The following is a 17,252-nucleotide window of genomic DNA, read 5'->3' on the forward strand; positions in this document are numbered from 1 at the left end:
TTTGTTTTTTTTTCTCCCTGCAATTGCAGGAGCCACTTGTAATGCGTGCCAAGTCGCTTTGGTTGAGTCAGACTCTTTGCGACCCCATGGAGCCTGCCAGGCTCCTCTGTCCATGGAATTCTCCAGGCAAGAATACTGAAGCGGGTTGCCACTTCCTTCTCCAGGGGATCTTCCCAACCCAGGGATCAAATGCACATCTCCTGTATTGGCAGGTGGGATTCTTTACTGCTGAGCCACCGGGAAAGTCACTACAAGGATGGGGGCAAGGCTTGGGAGTTTCCCGGAAGAAGCCATAGGTATCACCCAGCTTTACAGCACACACTCTTATCCCATTTAAATATACACACGGTGACAAATATGTATTGATTATGTTTTACATGTAAATATAGTCTTTATGCCATATAACGTGTATAATATACTATTCTAATATTGTATTCCCTACCCCAGGAGATAAAGTGAGCAGACATTGGAAAGCTAAGAGAAACGGAAGCACTCACTAATGGTAAGAAGACATGGCCTCATGCTATGACAATATGCTTTGGCTAAAACGCAGAATTAAAAACTTCCAAAACAACCAACATTTGAATCAGCCAAAATAGTTCAAAAGTTCAAATGAACTGTTTAATGACATGACTAGTTATGGGCTTTCTTGCCATCTGGGAAGGTCACTAAAGCAAAAATTCCTAGAATACCAGGGCCAGAGAGACCATAGGAATGACCTTCATCTTGTCCCACTTTGTTCAGATGGGGAAACTGAGGCCCACAGCAATAATGATAGGTGTGGGGTGATATCTTCAGTACTGAAAACAGCTGAATTATTGAAATCTCTGTTATTAGTGATTAATTCTAAAAAAATTAAGGATCTCTGAATTAGCCCTGCAGAACAAAGACACAGCTTCCATATACAAATACAGCATGATTTTTACGCAAGCAGTGTTACGATCTACCAGGGCATAAAGCATTGTCTACATGTCGTCTGAACAATGTTCTGGGCTGTGACGTGCACTAGAACTGTGGATCCCAGGGCTGTCATTAAATGCTCCCAGGGTGTCTTCCAGTACTTCTCTGAACCTCAGTTTTTTTGTCTGTAAAAAGGGGACAGCAGGCATGCCTATTAGACTTTCTGGTTAGAGGATGTAATGAAACAACGTCCATAAAGCGCTTTGCGTGACACCTAATAGCGACTTCATAAAGGAGGGTCTGGCAGTAGCTGCAGGTTAAGTGATACCTCATTTCCCTCCAGGATCCCCCAAAGTACTAAGAGCTGTGACAAGCTCAAGCCTGGGTGCCCCGGCCTGGCCGCTTCCCCGCTCCCTCCCATGCCCGTGTGTGCCCTGAGGATTCCCACTGCATGCTAACCACCAAACTCACCGATGACTCAGAGCCTGGAAAGAATCCACAGCAGGCTGGAGAGCAAAGGCACAGCTTATGTTTCAAAGAGTAACTAGCTATTTTTTTTTTTCCTTATGATGGATACCTTTCAGCAATTGAGAAGAAACCTCAGGGAACTCTCTTAGAAGACGCAGCTTAGAAGACAGGATCACTGCACAGGGCATGAATGGTGTCAAAAAGCTACTCCCCTGTAGGATACCAGGGCTGGGACAATACTGCCTGTAAGCAGCTGGGCAAGGCTGCCTCCCCCTACAAAAGACACTGGGAACTGATCCGTGTGCCCAGCGCTGTTCCCACCTGCTGACAACTAATCCCTTATCTCTCTGCTGGCCCCAGAAACCCCAAACACCCCAGGCTTTTGAAAGGCTTTATTTATCTCCTCTTTCCAGGAATTCGGCTCAGGCCTTCCGCTCTCTCCAAGGTGCCACTGAGCAGCTGCTGCCCAGTGAGCACCCGGGGCTGGCTAGCCTGGGTCTCGGGTCTCGTTTCCGCGTTTCCAGCCTGCCTGGGGAGAGAGCCAGAGTTCCCCTCGCTCCCTGCGCTGCTGTCTCACAATTAGAAAATCCTTTTGGGGAGCAAAGCAAAAGTCACACTTTACTAACAGCTGCTCCCGGTCGGGGGCAGGAGAAGAGGGAAGAGGGAATTCCTACTTTTGCAATAAATTGTATGCAAATAGGTTCTTTCCCTGGCAGAGAGCAGACCGCGTCTTTCATGAGCTAACGCTGTTCCGCTGGGAGGGCTGTTCCTTTAATTCACCAACTGAAAAAGTGGGAAAGGATGTCTGGAGGCGAGGCGTCCCATTTCAGAGGAAGGAGCTCGCTATATAAGCCAGCCAAAGCTGGCTGCACCGGCCACAGTCTGCCTACTGTCACAAGCTCTCCCGCGCGCAGGCACACACTCCGCGCCGCCGGTCCGCTCCCGCGCCGCCGGCCCTCTGCACAAAGACAGCGGGCTCTCGGTGACACTGGGGGGCCGCGCACTGGGAGCCCCGCTGCTCACATCCAGGTACTTGTTCCATGGAGCTGGTTCACTCAAGAATCTAGGGCTTTCCCAACTCCAGAAAGGTAAGTCTGTTTCACCCCATTACCAAAGATCACTATGATAGACTGCTTGCATTTCCGATACAAAGTGGGTTGTGGTTTCCTAAATGATAAAACTTTGGCTTTATTTTGGCTGCTGGCAGAAAGTATTTGCTATGATCGGATGCACCTTGACTTGTCTTCTACTTGCCCTCTTCCAGTCTTGGAGATTTCTGTCTGCTTGTTTTAGTTCTATGAAGAGCTCCACGTGCAGGAAACTTTTTAGGAAGTTGTTATCGCTGCCATTCTTCAGAGGGAGAGTGAGAATTCACTCTTAACTTGCCACCTGGCTGACTCACCTGTGAATATTTCTGTTTAAGGGTTAAGGTTGCAGAGTTTTACAGTGGAGTTTCCTCGTGGCCTTTCCATGGAGTAGGTTAGGAGGAGATTCGTAGAAGATGGTAGAAGAACAATAAGATTTTACATCTCAGCAACCCTTACTTTACAGTTTACAAAGAGTTGTGTACTATCCGCTTGTCCCTACGACATCCACCCTGTGGTCAGACTTGGCAAGGGATGTGGGCTGGGTGAACAGAGAAGGTAACTCCTAGGGTCAGGTGGACAAGTACAGACTACAGGACGGGAGTGGTAGACACAGGCTTCTGTTCTGAAGGGCGGTGGGGTGGGGGGGGGGGACGTCCCGTAAGGATGCCTCCTGACTCATTGATCCCTGGGCTGGGCACCTGGGTGTATTTGAGGTGCTCAGAGTCAGCAGCATTCTATATCTTTCTAAAATCACCTCTCCCTTCTCACCTCTCATTGCAGAAAGCCCTGAGAAACAACTGCCCCTGGGGATGGGAAGCACAGCTCCCCTGGCAGACTGGAAAGAACATAGGGGGATTTCTCGGTCCCAGCAGTGTTGTAAGGGGATTAGGAACTTGGGTTTTGAAGCCAAGGATCCCTTTCGTATCCCCATAACCACCACACCACACACAGGACCCTGGTAAAAATATGTAACCTCTCCAAGCCTCAGTTTTCACTTCTTTAAAATGGGGACAATACATTCTGTTGTTATTATGAGGAAATGAAATATAAAGAGATTGGAGGAGCAAGGGCTCCAGAACTGGAAGTCTGGGTAATCACTGTCATTGCCCCCAACTTAGAGGGACTGAGGCACTAAGTCAATCTTGGAGTGTTTCTTGTGCGTTCCTCACCCCACCCCGACTTCTACTCCCTGACTTTCTGTCCCACCAGGTCTGAAGGCACCTCTCTAGCTGGCAGGTCAGACTCTTGGCTGTATTTTACAAGCTGGAGGTTATGTTGGCACAGCTTGGGAGAAAAGGGAGCAGCCTAGGTTGGACATAAAATGTCGAGCACTGATGCCAGAAGGCACAGGTTTTGAGTTTGGGCCTTTGCAGATTCTGAAGCTCTCGGTTATAAAGTACCATGCTGCTGCCGAGGGAGTCCTTGGAATGTGTTCCGTCCAGAGGGAGAGCAGGACAGGGAGCCTCCCTTGAAGAATGAATGCCTCTTTTTCATGTTTTTGTGAACTTCCCCCCTTTTGATGGTGTTTTCCCATCTGTGCTTTAGAAATAAAACCTGCTGCCTCCCCCGGCTGGCTTCCTGCCTTGTCCTGAGATGTGGTGAGGCTAACTTAGGAGTGGGGGAAAGCTTTGCTGGGTGCTGTTGAAACCTGTGGGAAGTCTGCTGGCATTGTGGGCATCCAGTCCTTTGCAGCAGACACAAGTGAGTGTGCGTTGAAACTGTGTGTCGCTGGGAGGTGATGGCATTTGGGGGAAGAAAACGAATATGCCTATTCTCTGATTTGCACAAGTAGTGTGAACTGGATAAGGATTGAGAAGGGTGTTGCCAAGCTCTTTAGGTGTTAACTTTTTTTTTTCCTATGCTTTGAAAAACCTAGCTCCCCTTCTCCTTTCACCAACTCCCTCCCTCACCCAAAGGAACCAGCCTTGCAAACACTGGCTTTATCATCCATAGAGAGGAGGACCATCTGTATCTCACAGGGCTCTTGTGACCCTCGGTGAGATCATATATATCAAACTTGGCACAGAACCTGGCATGTAGTAAGAGCTCAATAAATGGAGATTTTCCTTGGTTTTCCTGTTTATGAGTTTGCAAGGACTTGGCCAAGATTAGTGTTCTGAGACAGTGGTTATCAAAAGGCAGTGGAAATATTCATCAAGTGAAATGGAAATGAACCAGGCAAAATCCTGCTATACGGCAGGTAAATGTGGGCCGATTTGATTGCAGCAGGGTTGGAGGTTCCAAAACTCACCCCAGGGCCCTCTGCCTCTGGGACATTTCCACAAAATCTCGAACACACAGAATATAGTTAAAAATTAGGAAGCTGGGTAGTGTGTGTTCAGGCTGCAGTTTTGCACTTTGACAAGGATGTGTGCCCCTCATGATCCAGTGGAATTCCAAGAAGTTTCCCAGGTAACACAGTAGATAGACATATATTCCCCGGGAGGGCGGGGGGGTGGGGGCAGGGGGAGCGTGTTAAATGTTTAGTAAAGTACGAGTTTTTAATTAACAGTCATGACAGCAACAGCCAAAACACAAGGAAAGCCCACTCTCTAAATCTTTGTATACCTCATCTCACTGAAGATCCGTATGTGTCAGAAAGGGACCATTCCTACTGGACAAAGCTCGAAAAGCAGAGAGAATGAGTAACAGAGCTCAGAGGGATGGAGCCTTGTTTCAGACCCAGGTCCCCACGACCCTCAAATCAGGACCCGTTCTGCCACATTCCTGCTGAATGCTGTTGCTTCTTGAACTGCCTTTAGAAGGAAAAAAAAAAAATTCTTTCTGACTAAATCTGCCCCTCCAGCCAGACTGTGGCCACCCATAAATACAGCGGTAGCCTGATCATATAACCAGAATGGAATTTGGAAAGGGAATTCAAGCTGACAGAATGAAAAACATATCCCCCTTAATCCTACCCTTTCTAATGCTCACAATGGACTGTGAACACCTATTCTCACCTCCCCCTGGATTTCTACAAACAGCCGTGCTTTCTTAGAGGAAAAAGTATCCAGCTGGCTTAATACACAAGTCACGCTGAAGTCACAGTGGTTTGGAATGCAGAGTAGGAAACAGACGTTTAAGTTAACTCCATATACAAGCCCTCTGTGATGATAACACACACACACACTCAAAAAAGTTAATGCAGAACTACATATTACATATGTGATAGGATGGTTTGCCTCTGGTTCCTCATCAGTTTTTCACTCCAACACTGCACGTTCTGAATTACTGGCCCCATTTCATGGCCAGAGAAATCGAGACCCAAGGAAGTTGAAATGATGCATCTGAGGGTTTCCATAAGTGAGGGCAGAGCTGGCTTTGAACCCAGACTTTTGGACCAACACCCTACTATTCTTTCCACTAGGCTGTATCACCTCCAGCAGTCAGGCTGGGCAGACTTCCATGAAACCCTGAAGGATGTCTCTTAGTGGTTGGCCAAGGTGGCAGAGAAGCCCTCTGCTGGCTTTGGTGTCTATTGATTTTGCAGAATAGCCCTGTGTATATCATTTTTCATGGTGCTCAGAAAAGGTCAGCTCCTGGTGTTGAAATGCTCTGCCTGGAGACAGAAACGTTCAAATTTCATGGCTGGGAGAGAGAAGGATGACCCTAGAGGCAGCGGTCAGGTCATTATTGCTGAGTTTCATTCTAGAAAAGTAGGCACGCCCTTTGCCTTGTTGGACAGGTGGGAGCTCTGACGGGGAAAGCAGGGCTGTACCTGTGCCTGGATCCTCTCTGAGAGCCAGGTATTTGAGAGCATGTTTTTAAAAGGGCTGATTGGAAGATGAAGTGAAGTCAGTGTGGCCAGCCTTGGGGCAGTGAATCCCAGGAGATCAGGAGATAGTTGTAAGCTCTAAGCCACACATTCCCCTGGTATGGTTCAGCTCAGACTCCCTGCTGTCTCACATGGAGCAGCTGCTCCAAGCCTTCATCCTGAAGACCAGTGTGTGTGATGCTGTCCTGGACCATAACCCCTCAGGCGTGCTCCTGCCCGACCCCTCTTCCCCGGGCGTTTCCATCGCTACCTATGTTGGTCTATGTCCTCAGGTCCTCGTTGGCTGCACCAAGCCTCCTCTGTTTCTTCCTGACTTTTAGAACCCCTCTAAAAGCCCTCCAGGCTTCCCTGGTTGCTCAGTGGTAAGGGATCCACCTGCAATGCAGGACACGCAGGTTTGATCCCCAGGTCGGGAAGATCCCCTGGCAAAGGAAATGGCAATCCACTTCAGTTTTCTTGTCTAAGGAGCCTGGCAGGCTATAGTCCACGGGGTCAAAAAAGAATAGAATGCAATTTAGGGACTAAAAAACAGCATGGTTCAATCACATCTCACTTTGAGAAGATCACAGGGAATCCCCTTGAATCTAATCCCAGGCTAGTATACACACCTTTGACATGTGGGAAACATTAGATGAAGGTTCGTTTCCAAGAAGGAAAGCCCCTCTAAACTCCCATAAATTCTAGGCAATAATTCCATCCAAAGCAAAGAGCAATGGCCTTACTATCGAAAGGGACTGTACACACCTACATGCCTACCTGATTCTCACCCCGGTGACCAGACTGCTTATTTTAGTTATGCCCTGAAGCCTAGAAATCCTTTTTGTGTTCCCTCCTCTGTTGTCTCATTTTTCTGGTATCTCCTTAACTTTAGCAGCCACATAAGTTCAACACGTCATCACTACCTTTGACCCTCCATCATGGAAAAAAATTCAGATGCCCACAGTGAAAGCAGATCGGGAATGGAAAATCCCTTTCATGTGTATTTTTAGTCTATTTGTGAGTGAAAATGAAAAAAAAAAAAGATCATTTCATGCCAAGTTGTTTCAGATTTTTTAAATATCCTGAAATTCACAGGCCCTTAATTATGCAGCCATGGTAACTCGAATAGCTTTGGATGGTCCTTTAACCTCCCCTCTGTCAAGAGCCAGAAATATTTCATAAGCTCTGAAAGTAGACGGCTTGTTTCAGAATTAACCATTGATCAACTGTTACCCTGGAGAAGGTGAGTTGGCAGCTACGAATTTCTACATGAACGTGTCCAAAAAGTTCTTCTAGGAGGGACTGACAACGGCAATAACTAATATTTACTGAGGACGCTACAGGCATTGTGCCATTTAATCTGCAACAATTGCTTCCAGCAAGCAGAAATGCCTCTCAGTTCAAACCTAGGGGACCCGAGGCTGGAAAAGTTTAAGTGGCTTCCCCAAGGCCATGCAGATAGTGATTGCCGAAGTCAGAACTCAAAGGCAGTTCCAAGTCCTGAGCACGTGGTTATAACTGTCACACTCCACACTGAAATTCTATTCATCTCTGACAACAGACGAGGCTGGACAGAGAGCAGGGCTCAGAAAGAGTCAGAGATGTGTCTTTCAGACCTCAGTGTTCTCTTCAGCAGGTGGCTGCGGCTGCTCTCTCCAGCTCATTCCTTCAGGCCCCACTCCCGGCAGAAACTGTCAGGAAATAAGTAGTGTGTTATTTCTAGCATAATATGGTTCCCCAGGGGCTTCCCAGGTGGCACTAGTGGTAAAGAACCAGCCTGCCAATGCAGGAAACAAGAGACTTGGGTTTGATCCCTGGGTCAGGAAGATCCCCTGGAGAAGGAAATGGCAACCCACTCCAGTATTCTTGCCTGGAGAATTCCATGGACAGGGGAGCCTGGTGGGCTACAGTGCATGGGGTCACAAGAGTCAGACACGACGGAACAACTGCACCACCACCACCTTCCCTGTGGTCTACAGTCATTTCTTAGGGCCTATTACTAGTAGCGAGGGGCTTTCCCGGGGGCTCAGTGGTAAAGAACACACCCGCCAATGCAGGAGCCTCAGGAGACACGGGTTTGATCCATGGGTTGCAAAGATCCCCTGGAGGAGGGCATGGCAACTCACTCCAGTATTTCTGGCCTGGAGAATCCCATGGATAGAGGAGCCTGGCGGGCTACAGAGGTCTCAAAGAGTCGGACACAACTGGAGTGACTTGGTAAGCATGCACGCGCATGTTTCCCCTACCAGGCTGGAAATGGCAGGAGGTGAAGCCTGATCCAGGCCTCACCCCTGATGCCAGTCTGACATGACGCAGGGACATGCACAGGTAAGCAAATGCTCATCCTGCTGGCGGGCTCACACACCACTCTGACAGTTCCCGCAGAGCTCTGCACTTCCCCCACACACCTCTGTGCATCATAACTGCCCCAATGATCTCCTCCCCCCACCACCTGACTCACAGCATTGAGTACAAAGTCATGAGAGGCGGGAACCCTGTCTGCTGGAAGCTCATTCTCCCCAGAGCTTAGCCACCTGCTGGCAGGTGGCAGGCCCTCAGTAAAGTATTGCTGAAGAAACTCTGCTGTCCTAATGGAAATGAACAAAAAGCACAACATGGCTTGGCTTCCAAACTGGTTCCTACGGTGACAGAAGCATTTTTCACATGCCAGACACAGTTTCAAGAACACAGAATTCTCATACGTTTACAAAGGTATAAAATAAGTTTTCTCTGTGTCACTCTCAGATTTCCCAGCAACCAAATATTATTTCATAGTTAAGTAAACTGAGGCCACAAAAGGTTATCACCTGCGCAGAGTAGAAAGTGGTGGCGTTGGTATTCTTCTCCAGGAACTCCCAAAACTGCGCTTCTCGCACTGTGTTGTTGGACATTCAGGTATTATTTCCATTTTCCAGATGAGAAAAGAGGCTAGAGGTAACAGGATACTTGCTAGAGGAACAGTCACATTTTACAAGAGTATTCAATAGAGAGAGTAATGCTTAATACAAATACAAGAATTTCCAATGGTAGGCTTTAGATAAAGAGATATATCAGACAACTTAAATTTAATCTCCCAGGGGTGTGTTCAGGATAAAACCGCACTTGGAGGTAGGCAGGAAAAAATGAGGCTTCTCATGCTGGCCAATGCAGGAGATGTGGGATTGATCCCTGGATCGGGAAGATCCCCTAGAGGAGGAAATGGCAACCCCTCCAGTATTCTTGCCTAGGAAATCCCATGGGTGGAGAAGCATTCAGTCCTCCAGGGCTGAAGCAGGCTACAGTCCATGGGGTTGCAAAGAGTCGGTCACGACTGAGCATGCACACACACACAAGAAAAAAAAGAGATGGGACATTGAATATTGAGTGCAAGTCAGTATATTTTGGGTCAAAGCAGATTGAATATTGAGTGCAAGTGCAAGTATATTTTGGATCTAGCTCTATGCCTATGGATGCCATGTAGGGAAAGCCTGGCTAATAGCAGTGCCTTGGGGAATTCTGCTAAGCATGCCATGCAGTAAGCATATGCATAACCTTGCTGCAGAAAGCGACACACCACAGCCAGCACAAGAGACCTTAGAGCAACACTGGACTCCCTGCCAGCCAGAGACCCTCAGCAGAGACCCTCAGGAAGAGTACCAGAGACCCTCAGGAATACTGCGTCCAGGATAGGCTGGCACCAAGAAACCAACCAACCAACAACAACAATAGCAATAAAGCTTGTGAGGACCTCGGGCCAAGGACGCCATGACTGTCCACCGGGGGAAGAGACAGCTGCAGGGAGCACATACCTAATGAACTCTGATGGCACAGGAGAAACGCACCTGCGGGGGAGGTGGCTCGCAGTGGGCAGAGATACCTGCAGTGCCACCCCCAAGGAAGTGGTCTGCTCTCTGAGGTCCTTATGTCCTGGGTCCTAGGGTGGATGCACAGAGGTAGCTGTATGCAGAGATGTCACAGAAGGATGTTCCAATTGATAGGTGGGGGCGGGGGCTGGGAGTAAAAAGAATTTCCCTTGAGCCCATTGAATGTTGAAACTCAAAGGGCTTGTTGGTAGCCTCCAAGCCAGGGTCCTGGACAATAGACCTGAGAGGCTCCTCCGAGGTGTTCTGGGGGCTGCCGGGTAGAGGTGGAAAGGCCAAGCACTCAGCCTTATTTCAACCAAAGCCTTTCCACTCTTTTTTTAAAAAAATTATTTTATATTAGAGTGTAGCTGATTAACAGTGTTGTGATAGGTTCAGGTGAACAGCAAAGGGATTCAGCCATACATACACATGTATCCATTCTCCTCTAAACACCCCTCCCATCCAGGCTGGCACATAACGTTGAATAGAGTGCCCTGTGCTATACAGTAGGTCTTTGTTGGTTATCCATTTTAAATAAGCACTGTGTACATGTCCATCCCAAACTCTCTATCTCTTTCCCCAGTTCGTCTCCCCGGCAACCATAAGTTTTTCTCTAAGTCTGTGAGTCTGTTTCTGTCTCGTAAATAAGTTCATTTGTAACATTTCCTTTTATATTCTGCATATAAGGATATCATATGATATTTCTCCTTCTCTGTCTGACTTACCTTCCCTCAGTAAGACAATCTCTAGGTTTGAGAGAGTCATTTCCTAGGCAGGTTGATAGGGAGTCTAGGGGTCCCCAAGGAGAGAGGGGTCTGGAATTCTCAAGGAGGAAGAAAGGACAAACTTTTTTTCTTTCTCCACATTCCTTAGGATTATATAACAATAATGTATCCTGCCTAAGGACAGTCTTTGGATTAAACCTTCTGTTATCTTAAAATGTAAATTATAGGAGTAGGTCTGATGAGGTCTTTACAACCTCCAGACATTCTTTGGATTATATAACTTCATTGTTAACTCTAGCAAGCGGGTACTCTTTCTGCCCCCTTCTGATGCCTATGTCAGAAGCTTTCTCTATCTCCTTTATACTTTAATAAAACTTTATTACACAAAAGCTCTGAGCGATCAAGCCTCGTCTCTGGCCCCGGATTGAATTCTTCTCCTCCGGGGGCCAAGAATCCTGGTGTCTTTGCGTGATTCAACAACAACCTTTCAGGTTCATCCATGTTGCTGCAAATGGCATTATTTCATTCTAAAACCCTTCCACTTATCTCTTTGGGGCACTAGCTTCCTCATGAAATGTCATTGGATGAAACAGTTCCATGGCCAAGGAAAAGCAAAAGGTTTTGGAAATTGCTGGCATAATTTATCTTCCCTCATTTTAAAGATGCTGAAACGGAGACATGGAAAAGGAAAAAGTCCTTCTAAGACCTCATGCCAGTTGGCAACAGGGTCAGCACTGAATCTGAGGTCTTCTAACTCATGCTCTTGGAAGACGGGGGCAATATAAAAAGTGTCAGAGCTAATACATTCTTTAGAAAGGAAAAATCAGCAGGGTTTTATTCCCTGAACAGCTTTAGCGCACATGGGCTGAGCCAAGGAGTCCTCTGCATTAGCGATCTATCATTACATAACAAATTCCCACAAAATTTGATCGTTTAGAACAACACACATTAATTATCCTGCAAGTTGTTGTAGGTCAGGATTTCAAGAACAGCTTAGATGGACATCCTGCATCATGGTCTCTCATGAGGCTGCAATCACAGGGTTGGCCAGGATTGGGGTCTCGTCTGAAGGGTCAACTGGGGAATGATTAAAGCTCACTTTTGTGGTTGTTGGCTAGATTCATTTCCTTTCTAGCTGTTGGTCTGAGGCCACCCTGACTTTATTGCCACGTGGGCCTCTCCAGCATAGCCTCCAGCAGAGCTGCTCCATCAAAGCCAGCAAGAGAGAGAACTTGCAAACAAGATAAATATTACAATCTTGAGTAGCCTAATGGTGGATGTGATATCACTTTATCTTAGCCATGTTCTATTGGTTCAAAGGAAGCCTCTAGCCACCCCACACGCAGCAAGGAATTACACAAGAATGTAAACAGCAGGAGGTAGAAACTGGAGCCAATCCTTTACCTGCTATTCACCTGCTACTGCCTCCATCACGCCAATGTCACCAATGTCTAACAACTTCTTATCAGTAAGTTCATCCAACCCACTTGCTGTCATATGGATGAGCAGTCAGTACTTAAGTAAACACTAGTGTGGACTTCGTCTTATTTAAACTTCTTATCCATTCAGTACCAGGTAGAGCCTGGTATGTTGCATCAGATGTCATAGGAGAGCCATGAGTCCTCTTGAATATAACCCCAGGGTAGGATCTTCCAAGGAATGACTTCAAAATGCATTTTACTAAAGGGCAAGACAATTCAAAGTGACCCAAATTGAAACTCACCCATCGTCCCCCTTCCCTGACCTGTTTCTCTCTTAGCAGATATTATAATGAAAACTTAACTCTAGGATTAACTCCTTCTCTTTTCCACATTTTTGTCACTATCCCATCATACACCAATTCTGTGAACTCTACTGCCTTGACCTGGAAATCAGTTCACTGCCTCCCACCCTCCCCATCATCACGCTAGCTCAGACTGTGATGTCTCACAGATGGATGACTGCAGCGTTTCCCTATTACTTCCCAGCCTTCCCTTCAATCTGTCCCTCAATATTGGATTATAGAAATCAAGATTCCCAGGCATAAAGCTTTTGCCAAATGATTCTCTTTTGGCCACAAAAGAATCCCTAGGAAGGCATCAGTTTTCCCCATGATCTGGCCCAGGTCTCCAAATGAACCTTGTAACTTCAGCTGTAATCTGTGCTTTCCACACCAACCATTTTGTGCTTTTCATGTTTTTCCAAAAGCCATTCCTTCTTTCCCAGAATGTCCTTCCCTCTGTTTGTCACCTACTCATATTCTTTTGTCAAAATTCAGTTCAGGACCCACCTCCTCTAGGCAGAGTGAATGTCCCTTTGCTCTCATCCCATTCATGGCATCTTTCTATCATCACTTTATCATTATGGAATTCTTGTCTGCTCATAGGTCAACTCTTCCTTTAAAGTTTAAAAATAAGGATCTGTCTATCTAGTTTTTCTAAAATCAGATACTGCCGGGGACCAGCCCCGGCTGATCCAGGGTATTCGAAGGAGAGACGGCGTAGGCGAGGATCAGGATACAATAGCTTCAATTAGATATTAATTAAGATATAAAGAGTAATAGGATGAGGATAGCTCAGTAGGAAAATTCAGTGGAGAAAAGAGGCTGAGTAGCTTGGTTTACTCGGGAGACCAATAAAACTTCAAGACAAGAAGTTTGCACCACTTACGTAGGCCGCAGGCGTCCTTCCGTTCTCCCGAAGGAGAGGACACACTGAGGCCTCCCCGGTCGGATCTTAGAAGCCCAGGCATAATTAGTAAGCATGGTGGGTTCCGCGCTCCAGATGGAGACTCAGCCAGAGTGAGAGAGAGAGCGACATGGGGAGACCAGTATTTCGAGAAACTGATCCCCATTCTTTATTTTCCAGAGTCTGTTTTTATACACTAAGATGTTATACAAAAGTCACGTGGGGACAGCAGTCCTGACTTTTATTAAAGTCAGGTGCTTCACACAAATGTATACAGAGGTCTTAGGGGTGTTACATCATCTTCTGGCCAGGGGGGCCTGCTGACAATTTACGACCCTCTCCTTGTGATAGCGGTCAGTCAGTCAGGACACTTATTTCTCCAGGGCTGATTAGTCTCAAAACAGACGCCACCCAAGTAAAGTTACATTCCTACAGGGTGAGGGTGTAGTGGGTTTTAGTTAAGGAAAGAATTTACTTAGCCTAAGGTCTAACGTGATTAATATCAAAGGTTAATTCTATATATTCATTAATGTGTGTAAGGGCAGGGGATATGGAGACTTAGCAACAAACATTGGCTCAACAAATGAAAAACCCTTCACCAACACAATTTCTAATTAGCCCATTATACTTATACTAATAGTTTTCTAACTTTTCTAAGGAACCTGTTTTTAGAAGGTTTAAAGCATCTCGTGCCTCTCACAGTTGGGAGGCTGTGAGTGATCACATGTGGCCGGACAAGCCTGTCAGGCAGGCCAGAGAACCTTCAGAGGAGTTTGTAGGTTAAAACACTCTTATCACGCCCAACAGTTTTTATTGACTGGAGCTCTAGGTTAACTCCTTCTCCGAAAGAGGTGGTGGGGGACAGCCCCCCGTAAAGTCAGAGGCGTAGGTAAGAGCACAAAGTAGTAAAGTAGGCAGGCTCTGGTTATGGTGGTAGACGCTCGAGGATTTCCAGGGGGACTCCTGAGGCTCGATCCCGCCTTTGCGTATGTCGAGCCTCCTTCCTCATGACCTTTGCCATGGGCGGAGTACCTCACTCTGGCCAATAAAATCCACTGTGTTCCAGATTTGGATTTTCCTATCTCACTAGAGCATGTTCAGAAAGCCTACAACCTGAACTTGTTTTCATGCTTAGCCCTCTAGGCTCTCAACTGTGCAAAGTGATGTCATAATACAGGACAGGGGGAAGTCAGCCCAGCCCTGAGACAGGAAACCATCTCAGGATGCAGACTTAGGGAATGTCCTTGCTTTCAGAGGTGGCCCCCAGGATCAAAGTTTGCATTGCCTGGGATTTTGAAAAACCAGTACCAAGGACAGAGGAGGCCCATCTAGGGATCTGAGGCTGAGTCACTAGAGACAGTGGAAAATCTGGCAGCTATAGCAAGGACCTGTCCACAGCTAGTGGGAGGAAGGAGAGGGCAGAGAATGAAGATAAGAAGTTTCTCTGTTTTAGGGCATGGAGCAATTCATAGCCCAGGGAAAGTGCTGGGTTAGGGTGAAGAGTATGGTTCTGGCATCAGAAAGCTCCAGGTCTGAGAGTTTGCTATTTGCTCTAAGCCTCATTTTTTTTCATCTGTATTAAAGGCAAAACATTAGTAACACCTACTCCATAAAGTTATTGTGATGATTAAATGATATAGTACAACTGCATTGCTTAGCCCAGAAATGCACTCAGTATCAACACCCTATTGTTATTGCTGTTCTTGTTATCTATCACTGAAGTAGTTCTTGGCAATAAAACTGCACTAGAGGAGTAGTTCCCCAAAGTGTGTCCTGTGGGAGAGTCTCCCCATGAGGTGCACCTCAAAAAAGTGTTCCACACAACTCAGGCTGAGAGAATGAACTTATGCTGGGGGAAGGGTAGGGGGGTGGGAGAAGAGGTAGTTAGGGAGTTTGGGGTGGACGTGTATACACTGCTACATTTAAGATGGATAACCAGCAAGGACCTATTCACAGGGAACTCAGCTCAATATTATGCGGTGGCCTGGATGGAAGGGGAATCTGGGGGAGAAAGGATACATGTATAGGTATGGCTGAGTCCCTTTGCTCTCCAACAGAAACTATCACAACACTGTTAATAGTCTATACTCCAGGATTTAAAAAAAAAAAAGTTAAAAAAATAAGTTTAAAAAGTGTCTGTGGCCAAGAGTGGAGAACACTTGACACTGTCCTGTTCTTGGAAATTCATAGCTCACGTATTCATTCAATACGTAATTCCAAGGGCTAGAAATACAACAGAAGACAAGACAAAGAGGTGCTTTTATTCGTGGAACTTATGGTGAAAGAGGTAGGCGAAAAAAAGGAAATCAAACTTACAGGATGGTCTCCAGAAGATACTTGCTGCTGCTGATGCTAAGTCGCTTCAGTCGTGTCCGACTCTGTGCGACCCCATAGACGGCAGCCCACCAGGCTCCCCCATCCCTGGGATTCTCCAGGCAAGAACACTGGAGTGGGTTGCCATTTCCTTCTCCAATGCATCAAAGTGAAAAGTGAAAGTGAAGACGCTCAGTAGTGTCTGACTGTTAGCGACCCCATGGACTGCAGCCTACCAGGCTCCTCCGCCCATAGGATTTTCCAGGCAAGAGTACTGGAGTGGGGTGCCATTGCCTTCTCTGAGATACTTGCTAAGAAGTCTAAAACAGTGCAAGGGATCAGACAACAGCTGGTGGTGAGGGGGCTTGTTCTTTTAACTAGGATGAGACATGGAGATGATCTTTGAGTAGAGATCTGAATGCACTGAGGAAATGAGCTCTGTAGGCAGTGGTGAAGAGTTAGGATTTTATTCATTGTGACAGGAAGCCAGTGGGAGATTTGAGGTAGAAGAGTGTATGAGGTGAGATATTTTGTAGCAGTTAATGTTCAGCTTCATTTAACCCAGTACCTTCAGACATATATGAACACAAACACCCTTTCCCACTCTCAGACCTGGAGCTTTCTGATGCCAAAGCCATACTCTTAACCCTTACCAAGCCCTTAAACCTCAGCCCAGCTACCCAAGAACGTCTTGGAACATAGTCTGGTAAACACTGCATTGGCGTACCAGGCTTCATAGGTTTTAAAAGGGCTGTAAATTTAGATCTATAGTAAAAAGCCAAACAAACGCAGGCTGAAACAGGCAAGCTCAGAGTGGGAAAACCTAGCTCCAGAGGTAGAAAGAGACAAGCAGAGCGTCACTCTAATTAGCAGCTCTTCTTGGCTAAAATGGTCAGTGAGCACAGCCAGGCTTCAGCAGACTCTGGAACTCCATCTCAGGCCAAATAAAACTTGCCAACATCTGTCTAGCATCTAATAAGCATTTGCAAACAATACACCTTGGCTTAAGCATTCTCCAAGGCGGGTGGGGAGGGGGGTTATGAAACTTGAGGTCCAGCCAGACGCTCTGAAAGAAAGACAGGTCAAATATTTCTGCGCTTACACATGGACAGCCACCAGCTTGCTGTTGAAGCTCTGGGAAATGGAAGCTGACGGTGTCTGCTCCCCTTATCAAGAAGTGCTAATTTCAGTTTTCACCTTATATGAACTGCAGGACGTTTCTGAGTGCGTCACCCCAGTGTAGTGGTTGGAAACACGTATTTCAGACTTGCAAATCAGGGTCCAAAAGGGCCTTTGCCTCTTTTGTCAGTCGCTGAGCCTCCCTGAGTCTAGATTTAATTTCTAAATAGGTCTATTAATACCTGTCTCACCAGGTTGTCATGACAAAGGATAAGATAAATGATAACATGTTTTTAAAAAGCAGCTGGGATACGGCTTGGAACAAAATAGGTATACAGTTGGCCTCCCCAGTGGCTCAGTGGTAAAGAATCTGCCAA

General features: G+C 46.6%; 1 protein-coding gene across 1 annotated transcript in view; it reads left to right on the forward strand.

Annotated features, from left to right (window-relative positions):
• The first annotated feature begins 2,187 nt into the window (after positions 1-2,187).
• Positions 2,188-17,252, forward strand: part of TNC (tenascin C) — a 103,993-nt gene continuing 88,928 nt past the window's right edge. Inside the window, exon 1 of the mRNA XM_010835131.1 lies at positions 2,188-2,456. The gene's annotated coding sequence lies outside the window, so the exon portion shown is untranslated. The remainder of the gene's footprint in view (positions 2,457-17,252) is intronic.

The sequence above is a fragment of the Bison bison genome, unplaced genomic scaffold (genome assembly GCF_000754665.1).
Source record: "Bison bison bison isolate TAMUID 2011002044 unplaced genomic scaffold, Bison_UMD1.0 scf7180017864039, whole genome shotgun sequence".
NCBI classification, from domain to species: domain Eukaryota; kingdom Metazoa; phylum Chordata; class Mammalia; order Artiodactyla; family Bovidae; genus Bison; species Bison bison.